Source organism: Urocitellus parryii, chromosome 5, assembly GCF_045843805.1.
Source record: "Urocitellus parryii isolate mUroPar1 chromosome 5, mUroPar1.hap1, whole genome shotgun sequence".
Lineage (NCBI taxonomy): Eukaryota > Metazoa > Chordata > Mammalia > Rodentia > Sciuridae > Urocitellus > Urocitellus parryii.
This window is the reverse complement of record NC_135535.1, coordinates 72036665-72057517: the sequence shown is the minus strand read 5'-3', so window position 1 is coordinate 72057517 and position 20853 is coordinate 72036665.

Here is a 20853-nt window from a genome sequence, read left to right as displayed (position 1 = left end):
TTGCCCGTCCTGCCCCTGACCAACCAACTCGAACGGGTTATTATAATGTTCTCTATTAGGCAGCTCCTATTCTTAAAGGATAAGAGATTACTTTCAAAATTGGCACAATTATTTTCTTTGGGTTAATCAGTTTTCACAGTGATATTCATTTTTTGGCACTTGGATGCTCAACTTCTAAGGGAAATTTTTAGGGTTGGATTGCTGTATAAATGGCTATTTTTATATTCATAAATGAACTACTCTTTGAGCATTTGAATCAATTTTATAGTATTTCTCAGGTTATCATCAAAAAAGCAGGCTCTGGGCTTCCCTAAAACCAAAAAATCTACTTAGTGATCTAGTAGATTGAATTTCAAAATCAGCCTTTTCTCTTTCCATTAAATCTGTAAACACTGTTGGTAGTTATAATCACCTGAGACAATTATAAAGAGTAATTGCAGGAACACGGGAAAGTAGAGGATCCTCAATAATTCATCCTGATAATAACTTTAATATTATACATTTCAATGTCATCACTACAAATTTGCTTGAGCTGGGTATCTCTAGTTTGATCTTTTAATGGTAAACTTTTATCCCTTTTATACCACTTATCACATTGGAACACAACAATTCTAGACTCACGAATCTATCAAATACCCTATGAGTTTATTTATATCCTTTTCCAAAATCTAATCATTTTCCTTAACAACTTGAAAGTATGTTTGTAAGCAAGTAACTTACAGTGGTTCTGCATCAGTCCCTGTGCAAATTTATTTTTCCAACTTGCTTTAGGAAAATTAATGAAAACAGTATAATTCAGTGGGAAAAATCGTTTTTACAATTTAAATACACTAGATTCAAGTTATGTTCTTCCACTTATTAAGAATGTAATGAAGTGAAAGTAAACAAGTCTCTGCTTCAACATCAGTTTTCCCATATATAAAACAATGTATCTGTTATAGTATTTTTGTAATATTCAATTAGGCAAGACTCTGAAAACAATTATAAATGCCTTTGTCTTTCAATACATAGAAATTTCCTCTCACCTTACTTTGCATGTTTGCTACCAATTGTATTTTTATTTTAATTTTACCAATGATTAAGTGCATTCAATGTAGAACAAAATATTTTAGATGATGTGATAGAAAGAGTAGAAATAGCATGTGTGAAGTCAAATACATCTGGGTTGACTCTGCTACTTAGCTCTGTTACTTTAGATAAATTATTCAACCCTTTTATAAGATTATTTCTGGCATAGTTATGAAACCACTTCCTATGATTGTTGTCAGAATTTAATTTTAAAATGGCCCAGAAAAAGTCATCCATGGTTACCCGCTTACTCCCAGGATAAGTAATCCCACCTACCTAATTGAATAGATAGATGGTAGAGACTTTTCCTCTGTGTGTGTAAAGTAGCTGTCAATTAAAACTTGAAGATATGAATTTCATCTGATCTATTAAGATATCAAGTCCATAAAAAAAGCATTTAATTTCTATCTTTACTTGATTGTATGTGTATCAGGAACAGGAAACCAAAATCTCTCAAAGATTTAATTTCACAGTAGAGAAATTCACACAAAATTACAGGAGAATCAATGAATGAGCATCTAAGTGGTGACTTCAATATTTATTTTAGGGCCCTGTCCCTCTGACATATTAGTTTAAAATCTGTGTAATCCCTTACCCCTGTGTTTAACACACTAACAAAGCCACAACAACTGACTAGCCACTTGATTAAATACAGGAAAGAAGACTAAAATGAAATATTTCAAAACAAGCTAGTGTTATAAAAATGTTCTCCTTTACTCTATTTGTTGAAGGAAAGCAAAAATTTTCCAGTGGTGACACATATGGACCCCATCTGCTCATTTAGGAATCATTCTTATGAGAAGAACAGAACCCTGCTCTCTGTTTTTGTTAGATAAACATGACCCATTAAATGAGTAAAGCTAAAAATGATTAGTATAGAGAGCCTCCATTCATTGTTGAACTGTTTTAAGAAGGTCTGTGTGCACATGTGCATACATAAACATGTGTGTGTGTGTGTGTGTGTATGTGTGTGTGTTAGTTTCTTCTTTCTCCTGATCCTCCACTATCAAATGCCATTCATTGTGAGAAACAATAATGTCTTCATCCCTACCTTAGCCTTTGAGACTCTGTCTTGAATCCCCAAAGAGCCTGTAAAGAGTGCCCGTTGTCTGGATGGATGGCGAGCAGGTGTGCAAGTGTTATTCTCATGGGCACTTTATCCTCCAGCTGAAAAGTACTCAATCTGTTCTCATGTCACTGGTGTAAACCTATAAAATTTGAGAGTGGGGGTTCTACATGTTCATGGAAAATGATTTAGGCCTTGCAATTATGTCTGAAATGATGATGATGAGCTGGATCTCAACATTGGTAGGCTATCAACTTTTAGGTCCTCGCAAAGTTAATAGTCATTAATATCAAAGATGGGTTTATGTTGACAACTTCCTCCCCTGCAATGACAACAAATTAGTTCGGGCCTCAGTTAAAAAAAACAAGGTGACCCTGGAAACAAGAACATTAAAACAGATGACAGGAAGAGCTACTATTTATCTCTAAGCAGTAGTCAAAGAAAAACCACCAGGAATTTTCAGAAGTGAGTAGCTTGTTTTGCTTAATTTCAGACCACCTACTGAAACAATGAATTTTTTAAAAATTGCTAAATTGTAAACTTAATTAATTTTTACTCATTTTTATTTCTCTTTTAATAAGGAATCTAAAACTTTCATAAACCAGAAAAACATATACTGTTTCCTGAAGGACAGCACCCCAACCTCTCAGCATATGATTAAAGATACAATATTTGCCAAATATGATTTAATAATTACTGTTACTTCAAGTGGATTTGTGCTTTTTCAGATGTACTAGATTATCTGACTTTAAATTTTACCCATATTTATAACACAGAGAAGCTAACATGAACAATATAAATCACTGTTTGAAGAATACTTGTTATAAATTAAAATGAGCTTGAATTAAAAATTTACATTGAGTTTATCAGTATAGTGAAGCAGAAAATAAAAATCAATATCAGAAAACTGAAAAACAGCCACAATACACCCTTTTTTGTTCATTTAGCATTTTTTTTTTTAATGTGGTGCTGGGGATCTAACCCAGTACCTCATGTGTGCTAGGCAAGCACTATACCACTGAGCTACAACCCCAGCCCAATTATACCCTTTTAAAAAAATAATTATTGGAACAATAATATTTAGGAAAATTTTTTTCAAATAAAAAGTTGTCATACTTAACAGAGTCTGAAGACAACTACCAGAAATTGACTCAGGACTACTTAAATAGAAGGTAATAGAATAAATGAAATCTAGAATGGTGCCCAAATCATGTGGAAGGCTGGAACACTAGGCTCCCAAATCAAGGGGAGGCTGGGTTTGTTAGAACCCCAGCCAAATCACTCCACACTGGGCCAGGAGGATAACATGGTTGAGCTGCTGAGTTCTGGATGTCCAACTTGCCTCCCTGATACAGCTGGCGCTGGTCCCTGGACTTCACCGTATCCTACCTTACCCCTAAAATGGAATGCTCCATTTACTTCCACTGCCATCAAAGGAATTCTCTGTCATCTCGGTAGAGAGACCCAAGAAAGTATGTAGCAACTGTTTCAGATTCTACAGTAGAAGACAGTGGACTCCTCTTCCCATAAATAACAAAGGAATAACCATTTTGTCCATGCTAGGATGATATTAAGATCTTCCTTTTCCTATAGTTCAGATTTTGAAAGTGACTTCTTCGTGAGAAAATACAACTATTGATTATTCAAACCCAAACACTCCCATCTTCTCAACAAATGGAGCACCTCAATTCCTTTTTAGGGCATGTGCTCAATTCCATTTTCAGAATTTGGGAGTGATATCTCTTCCTCTTCTGGATCAGTCAAGATACTGATTCAATATTATACCAGCTATGAACAAAATTATAAAAAACAATCTCAATACACATCACATATATAATTATGGTCCAGAAGAAAAAATTGCAAATATGTATATATGCACATGCACTGTACACACACACATATGTTGTGTATAAGCTTTGTACACAAACCTAAAGACACGTGAACATATAATCTATCTACATACATATATGTATACATGTATATACAGACATAGATGCATAACAAGCAGTTCCAATCATCATTTTCATAGTTTGTCATAGATCAACCATATAACTTCCCTTTTCTACTTTATATTCCTTTATATATACTTCTTAAACTTGACATACCCTTCAGTTGGTTGGGTATCTAACCTCTTATAGTATTCTTCTACTTTTAGTACCAGAATTGACAGTGAAAGGAAATATTCACAGAAATAACTGTGTTCTATCCACAGCCTTGCCAACCCTCACTGAATGGCAGAAATCCCATCTCCTTTGATGGTAAGAGTCAACAACCTCAACCAGCATAGATATGTTTTTGCCTATTAATTCTTGGTATGAAAAAATAGCAAAAAAAAAACAATTTGGGAGTTTTTTCTATCTGTTAAGTGGAACAATTGTTGCATTACTTGGTGAAGTGTAAATCAACAGAGCCAATAGACTTGGGAATAGAAAAGAAACATTTTGTGAGTAGGTTATTTGGTATAATAGAGAGAGCTTCCCAATTCATCCTTTTAAATCTGGCTTCTACTTTATGTCTACAGAAGAAATAGTACCATTATATTGGTCACTGGTTCAGAACATATACTGTTTCCTGAAGGACAGCACCCCAACCTCCCAGCATTGTCCCCAGATGGTGAGATAAATGAGACTTTTACAAAGCACTCAACCATTCTGCAAGGCCAGCTGCTTGTGGGAAATGGATTCTTCATAAGAACATTAAATTTATGAACATTAGCTCCAGGCTTTGTATCTTTAATTGTAAGTGAGAAAACATGTGGCAGGAGATGTGATGATGGCATATAAAGCATTAGTGAGTCTACAGATAATGCTGAAAAAACTACAGTAGACAAGAAAAAACAAACTCAGATTCAGAATAAACATCTTCCAACAAGAACCAATTGAATAAGGCACAGGTGGAGTATGCCTTATCAAAATGCTCGGGACCAGCCTGCGTGGGACTTTGAATTTTTTAAAGTATTTACATATAAATAATGAGACCTCTTGAGGATGAGACCTACCCAAGTCTAAATACAACATTCACTTATGTTTCATGTCTACTTGTATAACTTAGGATTCTCTAGAGGAACAGAACCTACAGGATATGTATATGTACCATTATAAAAGGGAATTTATTAGATTGGCTTACATGATCAGAAGTTTCTGGTCTCACATGGTGTCTGCACCAGAGACCAAGAAGAGGCTGTAGCTTCTCAGTCCAAGCATCAGAACAAGAGGGGCCAATGATGCAGACCCAGTCAAGACTGAAGGCCTAGGAATTCCCTGGAGAATAGCTGGTTGGAGATCACACCACAAGGGTGAAGTGGCTGAAGTCTGATATCCTCATGGGAATGGCAGCAGCAATCACAAATTCACTACCCAAAAAGAATCAACTTTGCCTACCCAGGGCTTCCTCCTTATTCTGTCTTTTGCTCCATCTGGGCCCCAGCCTATTAGAGAGTCCTACCCACATTCATGGTGAGTATCCCCACTAACTTTGTTGTCCCACATGCCAATCATCTCTGAAAACATCCTTATAGACACACCCAGAAGACTCTTAATCCTAGACATTTCTTAATCCAAACAAGTGGTCCATCCAGATTAACCATCCCAATACCTATATACATCGCCTATAAGTAATTTGACACATTATTAATGTGCTTGTGTTTCAATTATGTCTCCATATAAAGTCAAGTATGAAATATTTTCATCCATGAAGAAGTATTCCATTATAATCAATTCGTCATTACGTAACTAGTTGCCTTAAGAGAATGGAAACTCAGGATAGTCTGCTACTTGCAGACTGGGAATTTAGCTAAATCAATCTTGGTGAAAGCCAGTCTATTTTACTAAGTTCATGCCATTCATTCATCCTTGAGAATATGACCCTTTTAATCAGGGCCCTTTGCTACCAAGAGATATAATAATAGATGAGCTTCTTTGCATTTTGGAAGCAATGTATATTATATGGAGGTGTCCATATATCACTTTTCCTTTGACCTGAAAACCTGACACTTTTAACTGAGTTCAGAGTAATAGAAGAAACTCCATTAAGTCCAAACTTTGACAAATACAGTTCTGCCACTTAGCTGTTTCTCTGCCAGGAATTCACCAGGCGTATATTATCAATGACTAAGAAATAAGGCTCAAGGACATCTACAGAACTTGTCAGCATGTGTGGGTTTTGGGGTGGCCGCTCTCATGTGACACATTATAAGACCATTCAAGGCATTTTTACTCTGTATCTCTTACCAAAGATTCATTAGTCACAGACTTGAGATTTTTATGTGTCCTTGATTTGGACTCTCATCTCTCCTTTCACTTTAAGACAAAAGTGTGATATTTCATGACATTTTAAGATCCAGTCAAATACTCTTCCTTCATTATCTACTATGATTGCACTTTGGTGGAGCTCTAAAGCATTCACAGACTATCTCCAACTAGAGCCAGAATATCATGACAAAACATTTGTAAAATAGGTAAAATTTATTCTTTTCTTAATTAATTTCATGAGTCATCTGACAAAGAATGCTCCATGAAACCATAGGTGGTGTTGAATTGGGTTGTCAAAGCAGCAGATAGAGGAAGACAAGACGAACACAAAACTGGCTCATGCAAATTATTTGTTTCTGCAGACCAAATTCACAATCACTTCCATTTTTTTTTTCCTTCTGATTGCTCATAAAGTACCATTCAGAATGCTGACTTTGTTGTTATTTAGATTAGAGAGCATCTGGTTCATCTTGGGCACCTTGGATTTTACAGCCATATAATCTTCAATGTCTATGAATGGAAGTTTTCCAAAGGTATCTACCAAAACTTGTAAGGCTGTGCTCCGAAATGCTAGGTGCGCCAGTGTCATTATTCTACTGATCCATAACTCATGCTCCACATGGTCATTTAATCTGCTAAGCTTACTGTGAGAACCATTGTGACCACTGTGTCAAGTATATTTGCTTCAGTCTTATCCAGCTGGTACACTTTCGCTTTTATGGACCTCATCAAAACTGACAGCCTTTCAAGACCAAGGTCAAAATGTTATGTTGACACCTCAGTGTAATACATCTTGACTTCAGAATGTGAAGAAACTCACTATGTCTCTTTCATAGTACTATAGGGCACAACAGCAACTTCCTCACTTTGAAGGGGACATACTTACATACCCCAGTCCTACAGAGGGATGGTTGGCAAAAAACTTCTGAAACGGAAATGAGAAAAAACACTCCATTCACAATATCCTCAAAAAAAATAAAATACTTGGGAATCAACCTAACAAAAGAGGTGAAAGATTTATACAATGAAAACTACAGAACCCTAAAGAGAGAAGTAGAAGAAGATCTTAGAAGATGGAAAAATATACCCTGTTCATGGATAGGCAGACTAACATTATCAAAATGGCAATATTACCAAAAGTTCTCTATAGGTTTAATGCAATGCCAATCAAAATCAAAACGGCATTTCTTGTAGAAATAGATAAAGCAATCATGAAATTCACATGGAAAAATAAAAGACCCAGAATAGCAAAAGCAATTCTAAGCAGGAAGTGTGAATCAGGCGGTATAGAGATACCAGATTTCAAACTATATTACAGAGCAATAGTGACAAAAACAGCATGGTACTGGTACCAAAACAGGCAGGTGGACCAATGGTATAGAATAGAGGACACAGAGACTAATCCACAAAGTTACAACTATCTTATATTTGATAAAGGGGCTAAAAGCATGCAATGGAGGAAGGATAGCATCTTCAACAAATGGTGTTGGGAAAACTGGAAATCCATATGCAACAAAATGAAACTGAATCCCTTTCTCTCGCCATGCACAAAAGTTAACTCAAAATGGATCAAGGAGCTTGATATCAAATTAGAGACTCTGTCTGATAGAAGAAAAAGTTGGCTCTGATCTACATATTGTGGGATCGGACTCCAAATTCCTTAATAGGACACCCATAGCACAAGAGTTAATAACAAGAATCAACAAATGGGACTTACTTAAACTAAAAAGTTTTTTTCTCAGCAAGAGAAACAATAAGAGAGGTAAATAGGGAGCCTACATCATGGTAACAAATTTTTACTCCTCACACTTCAGATAGAGCCCTAATATCCAGAGTATACAAAGAACTCAAAAAATTAGACAATAAGATAACAAATAACTCAATCAACAAATGGGCCAAGGACCTGAACAGACACTTCTCAGAGGAGGATATACAATCAATCAACAAGTACATGAAAAAATGCTCACCATCTCTAGCAGTCAGAGAAATGCAAATCAAAACCACCCTAAGATACCATCTCACTCCAGTAAGATTGGCAGCCACTATGAAGTCAAACAACAAGTGCTGGCGAGGATGTGGAGAAAAGGGTACACTTGTACATTGCTGGTAGGACTGCAAATTGGTGCGGCCAATTTGGAAAGCAGTATGGAGATTCCTGGGAAAGCTGGGAATGGAACCACCATTTGACCCTGCTATTGCCCTTCTCGGACTATTCCTTGAAGACCTTAAAAGAGCATACTACAGGGATACTGCCACATCGATGTTCATAGCAGCACAATTCACAATAGCTAGACTGTGGAACCAACCCAGATGCCCTTCAATAGATGAATGGATAAAAAAATGTGGCATTTATATACCATGGAGTATTTCGCAGCACTAAAAAATGACAAAATCATGGAATTTGCAGGGAAATGGATGGCACTAGAGCAGATTATGCTTAGTGAAGCTAGCCAATCCCTAAAAAACAAATGCCAAATGTCTTCTTTGATATAATGAGAGCAACTATGAACAGAGCAGGAAGGAAGAGCAGGAAGAAAAGATTAACATTAAACAGAGACATGACATGGGAGGGAAAGGGAGAGAAAAGGGAAATTGCATGGAAGTGAAGGCAGACCCTCATTGCTATACAAAATTACATATAAGAGGTTGTGAGGGGAATGGGAAAATAAACAAGGAGAGAAATGAATTACAGTAGATGGGGTAGAGAGAGAAGATGGGAGGGGAGGGGAGGGGGGATAGTAGAGGATAGGAAAGGTAGCAGAATATAACAGTTACTAATGAGGCATTATGTAAAAATGTGGATGTGTAACCGATGTGATTCTGCAATCTGCATTTGGGGTAAAAATTGGGAGTTCATAACCCACTTCAATCTAATGTATGAAATATGATATGTCAAGAGCTTTGTAATGTTGTGAACAACCAATAAAAAAAAAAAAACTAAAAAAAAAATCCTAGGCTTGTACTCCCATATCCCAATCCAAATAAAGCACCTTCTTTTTATTAAAAAAAAAAAAAAAGTAATAGCCTGCAGGTCAAATGTAGCCTACCATTAGTTTTAACAGCCTCTGAGCCCTGCCTGAAGGTCTCACTGTTAAGTCATACGTACTTACATAATAACTTCGATTTTTGCCTTTTTACTCTCAAGTTCCAAACTATTTATTAGAAACTGGGATGTACAACCTGTATTTTTTTCCCCACTCTCTGGCATATGCAGATATCTATCGATCTGTCTGTCTATCTCATACCAAAGCATTTAGAATTCTCTCAAAATTCTATCAGGATAAGTAGGCCTTGATGATGCCCTAAAGAATCACAAATTAGAGAAGGATCCTGAAGAATAAATTATGCCACTGGCAGGTAAAAAGCAGGCTACTTAAGAGAAAAAACACTTGACCATCCCCACCTAAGTTGCAATTGATTTGCCACAAGCTGTATTGATTTGCTCAAAAATCATGGCCCAATTAATTTTGGGATAACCTACTGTCATTTTCCTAGTTGAATATGTCTTTTGTACCATGCAAACTGGAGTTAAAAGATGATATTATAGAGTAGAGAAATGGGATTGAGGGTATGAGGAAATACTGCAGAATAAAATCTACCAAATCATGCTATCCCCATGTATAAATATACCACAATGAATCCCACTTATGTATATAATTATTATGCACTAATTAAAACAATAACAACAACAATAATAATAAAGAGAGATCAGTAGAGTAGAGCCAACAGATCAGGGAGAAGGAGAAGAGGAGGGAAAGGGAAGGTGTGGAGGAATGAGATTGATCAAATTATGTTATATATATAATATATAATAAATAATAAAATATATAATAAATAGAATAAATACTAAAATATATAATAAATAATAAAACATGATATTATAGAGATGGACATACTTGTATCTTTCTAGTCTTGGATTGTGGCTTTAGTCATTATAATTCCATCAAGGTTGTAATACTGGTTTTGATTTGCTCTTTTCATAAGGTAGGTAGCTCAGAGGACTTCCACTTGACCCTTCCTTTCATGAAAGCTCTTGTTACATACAAGGCCAAGTGAGGTCACAAATATTGGGGAAACATACGTTCAAGAATTGAGTGAATAACCACATTATTGGTTCATAGGAACACTGGGAATGATGAACTATGTGATGTATATTGTACTTGCTTCAAAACTCTAATTTCCTAAACACCTTAGATTTCTACTTTGGTGGTAGACATCTTGCCTTTTATTTAAGGAACTTTATGTCTTTAAACTAACTTGGGTATGAAAATTAGCTAAGAGACACCAACACTCTCTACTAAAATAGTCCAGATTAGATCTCCCTTTTCCTGAATTGGAAGTATTCTGGTATTATTACTCAAGTAGAACTTCACTAGTTGTGCTAGGCAGAATAACAAATCTGGAAGATGTCTATATCTGGACCACTAGAACTCTGAATATGTTAAATCACATGGCAAAGGAGAATTAGGGTTTCAGATGGAGCTAACATTGCTAATTAACTTATTTTTAAGTAGAAAGATTAATCTGGACTCTAACCAGATGGGCCCAGTGTAATCATAAGAGCCCTTATAAGTGGGAAAGGTAGAAAGATGAGTGGGTCAAGGTATGTGGTGTGATAACAGTTAATCAACCCACTGTTTTGAGGATGGAGTAAGAGGTCATGAGCCAAAGAATGAACTTTCTGGAAGCCACAAAGAGCAACAAAATGGACTCTGCCCAATCTCCAGAAGGGAGTGCATCTGAGCCAAATCTTGATTTTAACGTAAAGACACTCATTTTAGACTTTTAAAATACAACACTATGAGATAGTTCATGTTGTTTTCTGCCACTGTTTGGTATTTTGTAGTAACAGGTGTAGAGAATTAATAAATTAATAAAATTAATAAGTAACTTGTATTCTATTGGCCCATTCCAAATGTTTCTGCAGGTTGAACCTTGCGATTTGCCAGGCTGGCTCTGCAATTTCTCTAGTAATCACACCCTCTTTCTTTAGTATTTCTAGGCCTCTGCCATCTAGGAATTCTGCTACCTTCCTTAAAATCAGGGAGCTCACTTAAATGCAACATCTTCTAAGAACTCAGAAAAAAAACTCACTAAAATGGGATTTTTTGTTTGTTTTTTTAATACTGGTATTTTTTCTCACCAGTGGTGTTTTCAAAACCTAAAGTGAAGAGAGTGACTTCTAGATCCTCCAGAGACATACCTGGGAGGGAATGGTTCATTCTTTATCAACATCAGTTTTTGTATTTATTCCAGAACATTTCACCAAGAAATTGCGACACTGCAACCTGCTTCACATATCACAGTTTTGAATGTGGGTTTAATGAACTGACTAAATATCATTAAAAGTGTATCTCTGGGGGCCTGGGGTTGTGGCTCAGTAGCAGAACACTGAGCCACATAAAAATAAACAAAATAGAGGTATTGTGTTCAACTACAACTAAAAAATTAATAATTTTTTTAAAAAAGTATATCTTGGAGGAAATCTGATTTCTCTAATTTTCAGTATCAAAAATGCAAATGAAGATTTTTTTTCAAGTATATATTTTGCCAATTCCTTAGCAAACTTCCTCTCTTTTTTTTTTTTTAAATATTTATTTATTTTTAGTTCTTGGCGGACACAACATCTTTGTTGGTATGTGGTGCTGAGGATCGAACCCGGGCCGCACGCATGCCAGGCGAGCGCGCTACCGCTTGAGCCACATCCCCAGCCCCTCCTCTCTTTAAATTCTGTTGGATAGGAATTAGTTTAAAAGTAATCTATTCCAGGGGTAACAATGTGCTTTGACTTGTGAGATAAACACATTTTAAACTCATAGGACAGATCACTATTTAAAATAACTGAACAATCAACCTTTCATTGAAACAAAACATATTCTTGAAAAGCTAATGGTACCCATCTAAACTTTTAAAGTCTAGACTTCAAAATTCTTTTTTTTTTTCCCCCTCTTTCTTATAACTGTTTGGAGCACCTCACTATTGTGTTATTTACTCACTTAAAAGAAGGACAAAGAATTATATCCTTGTTACTATTATTCCATCTTCCTTAATGTATTTATGAATACATCAAGTTATTTATCTTTGCAATATTTATTACTATCAGTATCTTTGATTCTCTCTTAAACTCATAAGCTATTTGATACTTTTGTGGACATCAGATTCTGTCAAGCTACTGGATTCAGGTCATATATTTCATGTCAAATATTTCATTTCAAACTCTATTTTAAGCCAGACAAAGTCCTCATCTTTTTCTGAAAATCTTTTAAATCTTACAAGAAAAAAGATATATCAACCTACAGAATTTTCAAGATTAACTTCTAGTCAGGTTTTCCTTAAAAGATTTATTTCCTCAAATGAAGAAAGTTCTTAAATTAAAAATATGATGCTTTTGGGGAAAGCTTAGTGGTGAAAATGTGTTAATGGATTAATGGTTGCTTCAGGGGAAGGTGTAATTCACATTCTGAGAGGAGCAGCTGTTCCATGATAAATGAGCGAGGGGTTATGCTTGTGGTTGTGGGTACTACGTGGAGCGTCTGTCTGATTGACAGCTAGCAAGAGCTGATCAGATGGTGGTTTTTTGTTTGTTTGGTTGGTTGGTTTGGTTGCGTTTCTGTTGCTATCATTTGTTTCTTAATATACTCTAGAACATGGCTACTTATATTAGACTGAAGATCAGGATCATTATGCCCTTCACATACCAGTGGTATTTCAGCTGGTATTAATTTTGTTGTCAAAAATACAGCTGTTGTAAGAAATATTTTGAATTTTTAGTACCATCTGGTGTGCTGAAGGAAGAAATAGTGCTCTGAGCATTGGCATCAATCCACTATCTAAGTGGGTAATACTGGTGCTTTGAAAAGGGGGCTGTCAGAATGGGAGACGAGAGAGTCATTAATCTGTACTGTTTTCATCCTTGTACGGCACTACAAATACTGCAATACACCAAATTCAAATAAACACACTTAGTATGTGTGCATGTTAAGTTTTTTAAGAACATTTGATTACTTATAACACTGGCATTATTAATGGCTCATTTTGGGAAATTTAAATATTGATAAAATAATACAACTCAAATTGAGAGGACGATGTATCAGGGTTAATCTACACCTTGTTAAGGGAGGTGACAAATTAGTATTAGGCATAGTTAAATTGTTTTTCTCACCAACCACTCTTTTTAAAGTTTATATCTGGTTTTCTATAAATATAAATTTATAATTAAAATACATAAACGTAGCACTGCATTTGATACATGTATACTTGTGTAATGTTTCAATTGGGTTAAACTATGTCCTCAAACAATCATTATTTTTTAATGACGAAAACACTGAAAATCCTTCCTTTCAGCTTTTACAGATATAGAGTACAGCATTATCATCTATAGTCACCCCACTGTCCTTGCAGAACTCCTTACTAATATCTAAATGCAAATTACCCCAATGTTCTTTATCATCATATATCTTATTCAGATGTTCACTGAACTCACATCTTTCCCCCAAAATAAGTATTCATTGAGTTGGCATAAGTTAAAAACATGCAATAACTTATGACACAATGTATTTTGCTTCAAAGATTTGGGATTTCATTTTTCAGCTTTAGCTCCTGAAAGTTCCCCAAAAGTTAAAAATATAGTAGAAATAAGATATCCTGGCACTTTCCCAGGGCACACATCTAAGTAGAGTGCTAAAATATTATTGGCGTAAATAACATCACAATAAATGTTAGGAAATAAAGAAAATGTGTTTACCAGAAATCATTATACAAAGACATATAAGTGGTAGGAGGGAATACTTAAATAGGAAAGTTGAAGTATAAAGTGGTGGAAATCAGGATCTCAAAATAGAGCACCTACGTTTGAGAAAACAGCAGAAGCAAGGTCTCTCTTCACTTCCCCTGGTCCTTCTCACATGAAGCAGGTCATAAAGAATTCTCTGACCTTCCTCTGAAGTAGATCATAAGACACTTCATATGAGAGGTGCCCACTGTATAACCCAGAGGAAAGGAACATTCTCATTTCTGAATGAGGGACACAAAAGAATCTGAGGTGTTGCTGAGTTCTCCCTGTTTATCACCATGACATTATACCCTCGTTGTCCAATCATGTCTCCAAACTATCCACTTCTTCATCAAACTGAGCATAAAAATACGCAGATTTTCCTATTTCTATCAGTCTTTATTTCCTCACAAACTTTCCCATAGAACTTATTAAATAAATTTGCATTCTTTTCTCGTGTTAATCTGCCTATATTATAGGTGCCTCAGCCATGAATCTAGTGGCATGTGAGGGAAAGAAATGTTTTCTTCCTTGCAAGGGAGAGAAACTGCCCCCCAAAGGCATTTTAATCATCTGATTAAATAGTAACAAAATCTTACTAAAGTCTTTTCCAAGATAATTGTATTATCTTTTGTTGACAGAGTGAGAGATGATTTGGGGATCAAGGACTAAATTTCTAGAGAGAATAAGCTGAATAATGGTGACTTACATCTGTCCATTCCCCTGCAGCACTCATATTCTTTTCCAAATAGATAATAAAAAGTACTAAGTGAATGCATTTATTAAGAAGCAGAAAATGAGAAACTCCCTAGAATACCTATAGGTCTCAAAATAATTCTAAACTGGAGACACATTATATAAATTGTGAAGTTTCTATAACACCCAGAGGATAAAGAGAAAAGGTGAAGCTTAATGTGCTATGGAAGTTCAGAGGAAGGCAGAATTTTATTCAATTGATCAAATGAACTGAATTAAGGGGAGAATGTCATAGAAGAGCATTCCAGAAAACCTTAAGAAATAGGATTTTAATTGCTGATTTGAGTGAGACAAGATGTCCAGTCCAAAGGAAAATATGAGCTAAGACTCGAACAGAAGAAAGTTTGAGGTATTTTTGAAGCAGCTAATAGTCATTGAGCATGAAGGCCTTGTAAGAAAAAAAAAATGGGAAATAAAATTGTAAAGTGTGAATGTCACTAAGTAGAACCTGCAAGGGCTTAAGTGGTGAGTTTGACTATTCATTGGGAAACTGGAGGCTTTGAAATAGTATAACAGACAACATGGTCACAGGTGGAAGGACAGATGTTAGCAAGGGATAATGAGATAATAGAAGTGGGGGATCCAGTAGGTGGCTACTGCAGTTGTTCCAAGTTGCTGATGGTAAGATGTTGTTGATGAATTTTTAAAATTGAAAAGAAAAATTCAGAGACAAATAAAAGCAACATTTTAGAGATTGAAGCACTAATACTTAGCAACAAAGCATCTGTTGAAATTGTAGTGAGATGGGCAAGATCAAAGAATGATGGAAAATCTCCAACGTTACCTAGCATAAAGCAATCAGAAAATGAAATTGTCACACAAAAAAATGTCAAGGTGATAACAGGCTGAGAAGACTTTGTTATATCTTAACTTGATTGATCATAATATGACTTCGTATCATTTTCTTCCTTGTAGCCTATCTTGGTGGAAGGGGATCTTGGAAAAGTGCCATTTATCAATCAACTGTGTGCCAGTCATCATGTAAGATATCTTACATGATCCCTTTTAAATGCCAAAAAAAACCCTGCAATATAGGTGGTTATCCATCCCTCCTTTAAGACAATGAAACTGAAGTTCTGACAGGTTAAATTATCTGATCGAAGTGCTATGGAGGTTCAGAACTAAAGGAGGAAATGTAGAACTTGAATTTAATGGTATCTGATTTCACTAAATAGAAGAGCTGTAATCTGTTGGATACAGGATGAGTTGTATCTACAGAGGACAGGCAGACCTTAGGCAGGGAAGTTTATCTTTCTAAACTAAAAAAGGAACTAATAGAGAAATGAGGGAGACCAAGCAATCTTCCTCAAAGACAGATTTGTTCTCTGCAGTTAAGATAGCAGACCATAGGCTTCTCATTGATGGTCAGTATTGTTTAAATTTTACAGTGATTATAGGACTCTGATTTCTGAAATGTTAAATCCTGAAATAATAGAATTGAGACTGTTGTATGATATAAAGCAGGCTATTGTTCAATGATTCACATTTTCTGTCACTTCCTTCTACTTAATACATTTTTTTAAATAGGAAGAGATGTTGGATCAGATTAAATAATTTACTTATGGGTCTTAAATAGCAATGTGTTTATCATTCTCCTCTTTTACTTTACCTACTCTGTCACCACTTATAGTCGTCAGATCTTCAAGGATGCTATATCATACATACCTCCTCCTAGTTATCTTCTGAAGCTCCCTGCATGTCCCAGTTCCTATGCTGTCATCCTCCCCAATCTATGACTGACCTTGAACACATTCTTGCTGTTTTACAAAACTCCCTAGACTGCAGCCTTTGTTACAATTTAAAAGTGTGACACTCTTTCTAAAATCCCTCAATAGACTCTCACTGCACCTTAGATAAAAGACTAAAACCCACAGAATGACCCAAATTAAATTCTGCTAGTCTTTGTGTGGTCAGGCATGGACAGTGGAAATGTCAAAGCCATTTGGGGCTGACTTTCCTATTCAGGATCATGATGTTGGCCACATGAGTAGATTGGGTGTGGGGGGGGGGAACCAATTGCCACCCACTTCACCTGGATTTTTTAACAAGTTGTTTTTGTTTACCTTTACTTCATAAGTTTGAAGTCAGTTTTTACCTTTTTTGTGTACAGATATGGACATTTTAAATGGAAGTCAAGGGGAAAAGGGTTGTAGTTGGAGCCCTGAAACAGTATTTCTGATTTGCTATTTTAAATCCTCGTTGTTGCTTCAGAGACCTGTGGTAAGTTTCAGTCTTTGGTGAGCAAGCATTAGATAGTACTCAAACAAAAGAAGTGGAGGTGATGTTTGCCACGGGGTGGGTGACTTCCTTCTCTCACCATATTTATCTCTTTGAATGTTTTGAGAGTCATTCAGGCCCTCAGGGTACACAGACTGGAGACAATGATATTCCAGAAACAAATCAACATAAAAGCTTTGCTCAGCTAAGACTTGTGTCTGTATCTATCAGACTTTAGAGCTCAGTTTTATAATAAACAAGGATGTTATAGACACAGGTTATTTTATTTTATTGTACAGCTTACATCTAACTTGAACCTCAAAGCATGAAAGCATCTCATCTTTTATGTACAAATACTTAAGATATGTACACCCAAAGATGTTTATTTTGCTCCATAGTCAAACTATTTTCTGAGGCCTAAAATCATCAGGACATAAAAATAAACTGTTAGAGAAACAACTGAACAACCCTAAGAGAGGTGGTAAGAAGTGATAGGGACTAACAGAACAACTTAACCAAACTTCAAGCATATTTTGGAAAGAAATCCAACACTGAATTGAATGCAACAGAAGGAGGCCAGAAAAACATTGGCTTAATTCATTCTTTAATTGGGCACCACTCTCTCTGGAAAGCCACCACCCTTGCACTTTCTGGGCTGGGCAGAGATGCATGCAACATCCTGTCTGATAATATGCAATGTCCCAAACTCTCTTTTCCCCTTAACTTTGTTTTGTGTCTCATTTGTTCTAAATGACTATCCACTGATCTTTTAAATTTAACGTTAGAAACATTTTGATTGATAGCAATAGGTTAATATTATTCCTTCCGTTAGAATTGCATAGCCATAACTCAAAGAAGTCACTCTAATGATGTTTATTGTAGGCACCAGGGCAGGGCAAAGGGTGCCTGGGCCTTCAGTCTTAAGTTAGGTACATAAGTGGTCACACAGGCTATGGAAAGACACCAGACCTCTTTGTTCAAACCTCAGTTCTAAAGTACACTTGGGCAAGTAAATAGATGGAAAATAAAGTAGTTCCATCCCCAGTACAGAGGAATTGATTTCTACTGATGGTGAATAATTTTAGGGAAATTACAGATAATTTCTCCTTTTGATATCTCAGATATAACAATCCCACCCAACCTTCCACGCTATTTCTGACTCATTTTCAATCACTACAGTTGAAAGTCCATTAAATAAATGTGCAATGAAAATTCAAACCCCTATTTAAAATTTTTAAGTACCTGGGAAAGACAATACATCAGATTACTAACAACAGAGTTGTATTGTGAGATAAAGAGGAAATTCTTGGAAAAGAATTTGGAATACACAGACAAGGTATAAAATGAGAAGAAAAAAAAAATATGCAGCATGGGGTATGTCTCCATTTTCTTCTCTGAAATATTTCTCCTCTCTAAAACTTTAAGCCCAATTAAGATATAATGAAATGTCCTTAGGTCCTCAGAGTCATTAGAGGTCCTTAGAGAACAAAGAAGAGCTGTGTATGGGGGTTTGGGGGTGCACAGGAAGGAAGAGGAGAAATGACAGCGCCTGTGTCTCATAAAGCCACACATATCTGAATTTCTGCTCTCCACCAATTCACTTTGTTTCTTAATGCCAGAAAAATAAGAGACACCTCCAGACAGCGCACACAGAAGACCTTTGTAACAACATCTTAAGAAGGCTCAGACAGGGCTCAGGGACAGAAAAATAAATACAGACGCTTAAGTGCAGTTGGTTTCATCCAGGAACATCAGCTCAGCAGGAACAAGACATGAAAGAGACCTATGGTTCAAAACACGCCACCAAGTATCTAGACTATTTCCTGAAAAGAGCTTCTTGGAGATAAATACCATGGAAATACAAATATACATACCTTTTAGTAATGTCATTTCAACTGTTTCTGGACTTTGCTTTGTAATGACTCTGAAAATACAAAACAATTGGGTACAGAGAATTGTTTTTGACTCTTAATGAACATTTGGGTTAACGGGACAGTGCGTTACAGTCCCTTACAGGGGTGAACTAATGTTCTAAGATGTGATGCTCTTATTGATGACCTGTTCTAATTTTATTTGTATTTTCACTCATAGTCATTCACAAATTAATGTAGTAAGAAAAAAAAAAACATAGCTAAATAAAAACTTGGTCCCCAATTTAAACTGGATTAAACTGGTCTTGTTTAACAAATCTGTCATTAGTTTAGTGATGATAATAAGTGGTTGCAACAGCCTCTTGTATCTTAGTAGGAAATTTGAAGAACAGATGGCATGAACGCATAATTTTAAAAACCTTGATTTTTACCACAGAGAAGTATATATTGTTAGCACTTTAATACAGTTCCTTTGAGAATTTTTTCTTGTGACTGTGAGTGTAGAGTTTTCTGCATGTTTTTAATATTCAGTCATCCTGATTTGAACAAATAAAATTTTTAAAATATTATGGGTCAATTAGGGAAATTTAATCACTGAGAATATATCAGATCATGTTTAGTAATCATTGTTAATTTTAAAATGTAATAATATTTTTAAATTGTTTTTAGAGATAAAAAGTGAATGTTAATAGTTGCAATGATATGATTCCTTGAATTTGCTTAAAATTATCCAGAATAGGATAAAATGCTACAGGTTATGAGTTAATAATTATTGGAAATGAATGATAGATACATGAAGGTTTATTACCCTATTCTTTAATAAAAAATTATCATATTTTAAATGAGTTATAGGCCATGAGTTGAGGTCGAAAATATACACATATATAATAATATATACACATATGTATATACAAATATATATATGTAGATATACAAATATATTATTTACCATTTATGTATCATTTATATACGTACATATAGGTATATACTTTTTTAAGAAATATTTTTATTAGTTATTGATGGAGCTTTATTTGTTTATATGTGGTGCTGAGAATCAAACCCAGTGCCTTGCACATGCTAGGCAAGCACTCTACCACTGAGCCACAGCCACAGTCCCACACATGTATATACTTATATATATAGATATACAAATATGTAATATTTACCTTTTCATTATACACACTCAAAAACACCTTCATTTGACTTAACAAATTATACCACTTAAATTTTCTATATCCTTATTTTTTTCAGTTTGACTTATTAAAATCAGGGAGAGGTATGTAAGGTTATTCAAAATAATTATGCTTGGTTAATCGTTTTTCTAAGTATATTTTCCTCTTTATTTTGAATCCAAGTTTAATTCTATTAAAATATGTCATTACCTTTATGTGTATATATTTTATTGACCTATGTCTCTCTAGTTCTCTCCAACTACTTTGTCTTGAGTTTCAACTTTCACATTTATCATTTTTTCTTTTCCTTTGTCTTTGCTTGACAATTCTTGAGCATCTCTTAGTTATTGTTTTGATGGTGGGTGTTTGACATTTTATGTCTGACTAAGAAGCATATAGTGTTTTTTGAAATGTGAATATCTTTTCATTTAATTGATATGTACTGAAGTATATTGACTTTTTTCATAACTTTTTTGTTTTAAATTGTATTTCTCATCTTGAGTTTTTTTTGTTTTAAGCTTATTTGTATGTATGTATGGTTTCTCTCTTTCTCTCTCTCTCTCTCTCTCTCTCTCTCTCTCTCTCTCTCTCTCTCTCTCTCTCTTACACACACACACACACAGAACATATGGATCATTTTTGTTTCCTTTTGTTTTGTTTTTTTACAAAATTTGGTAATTAT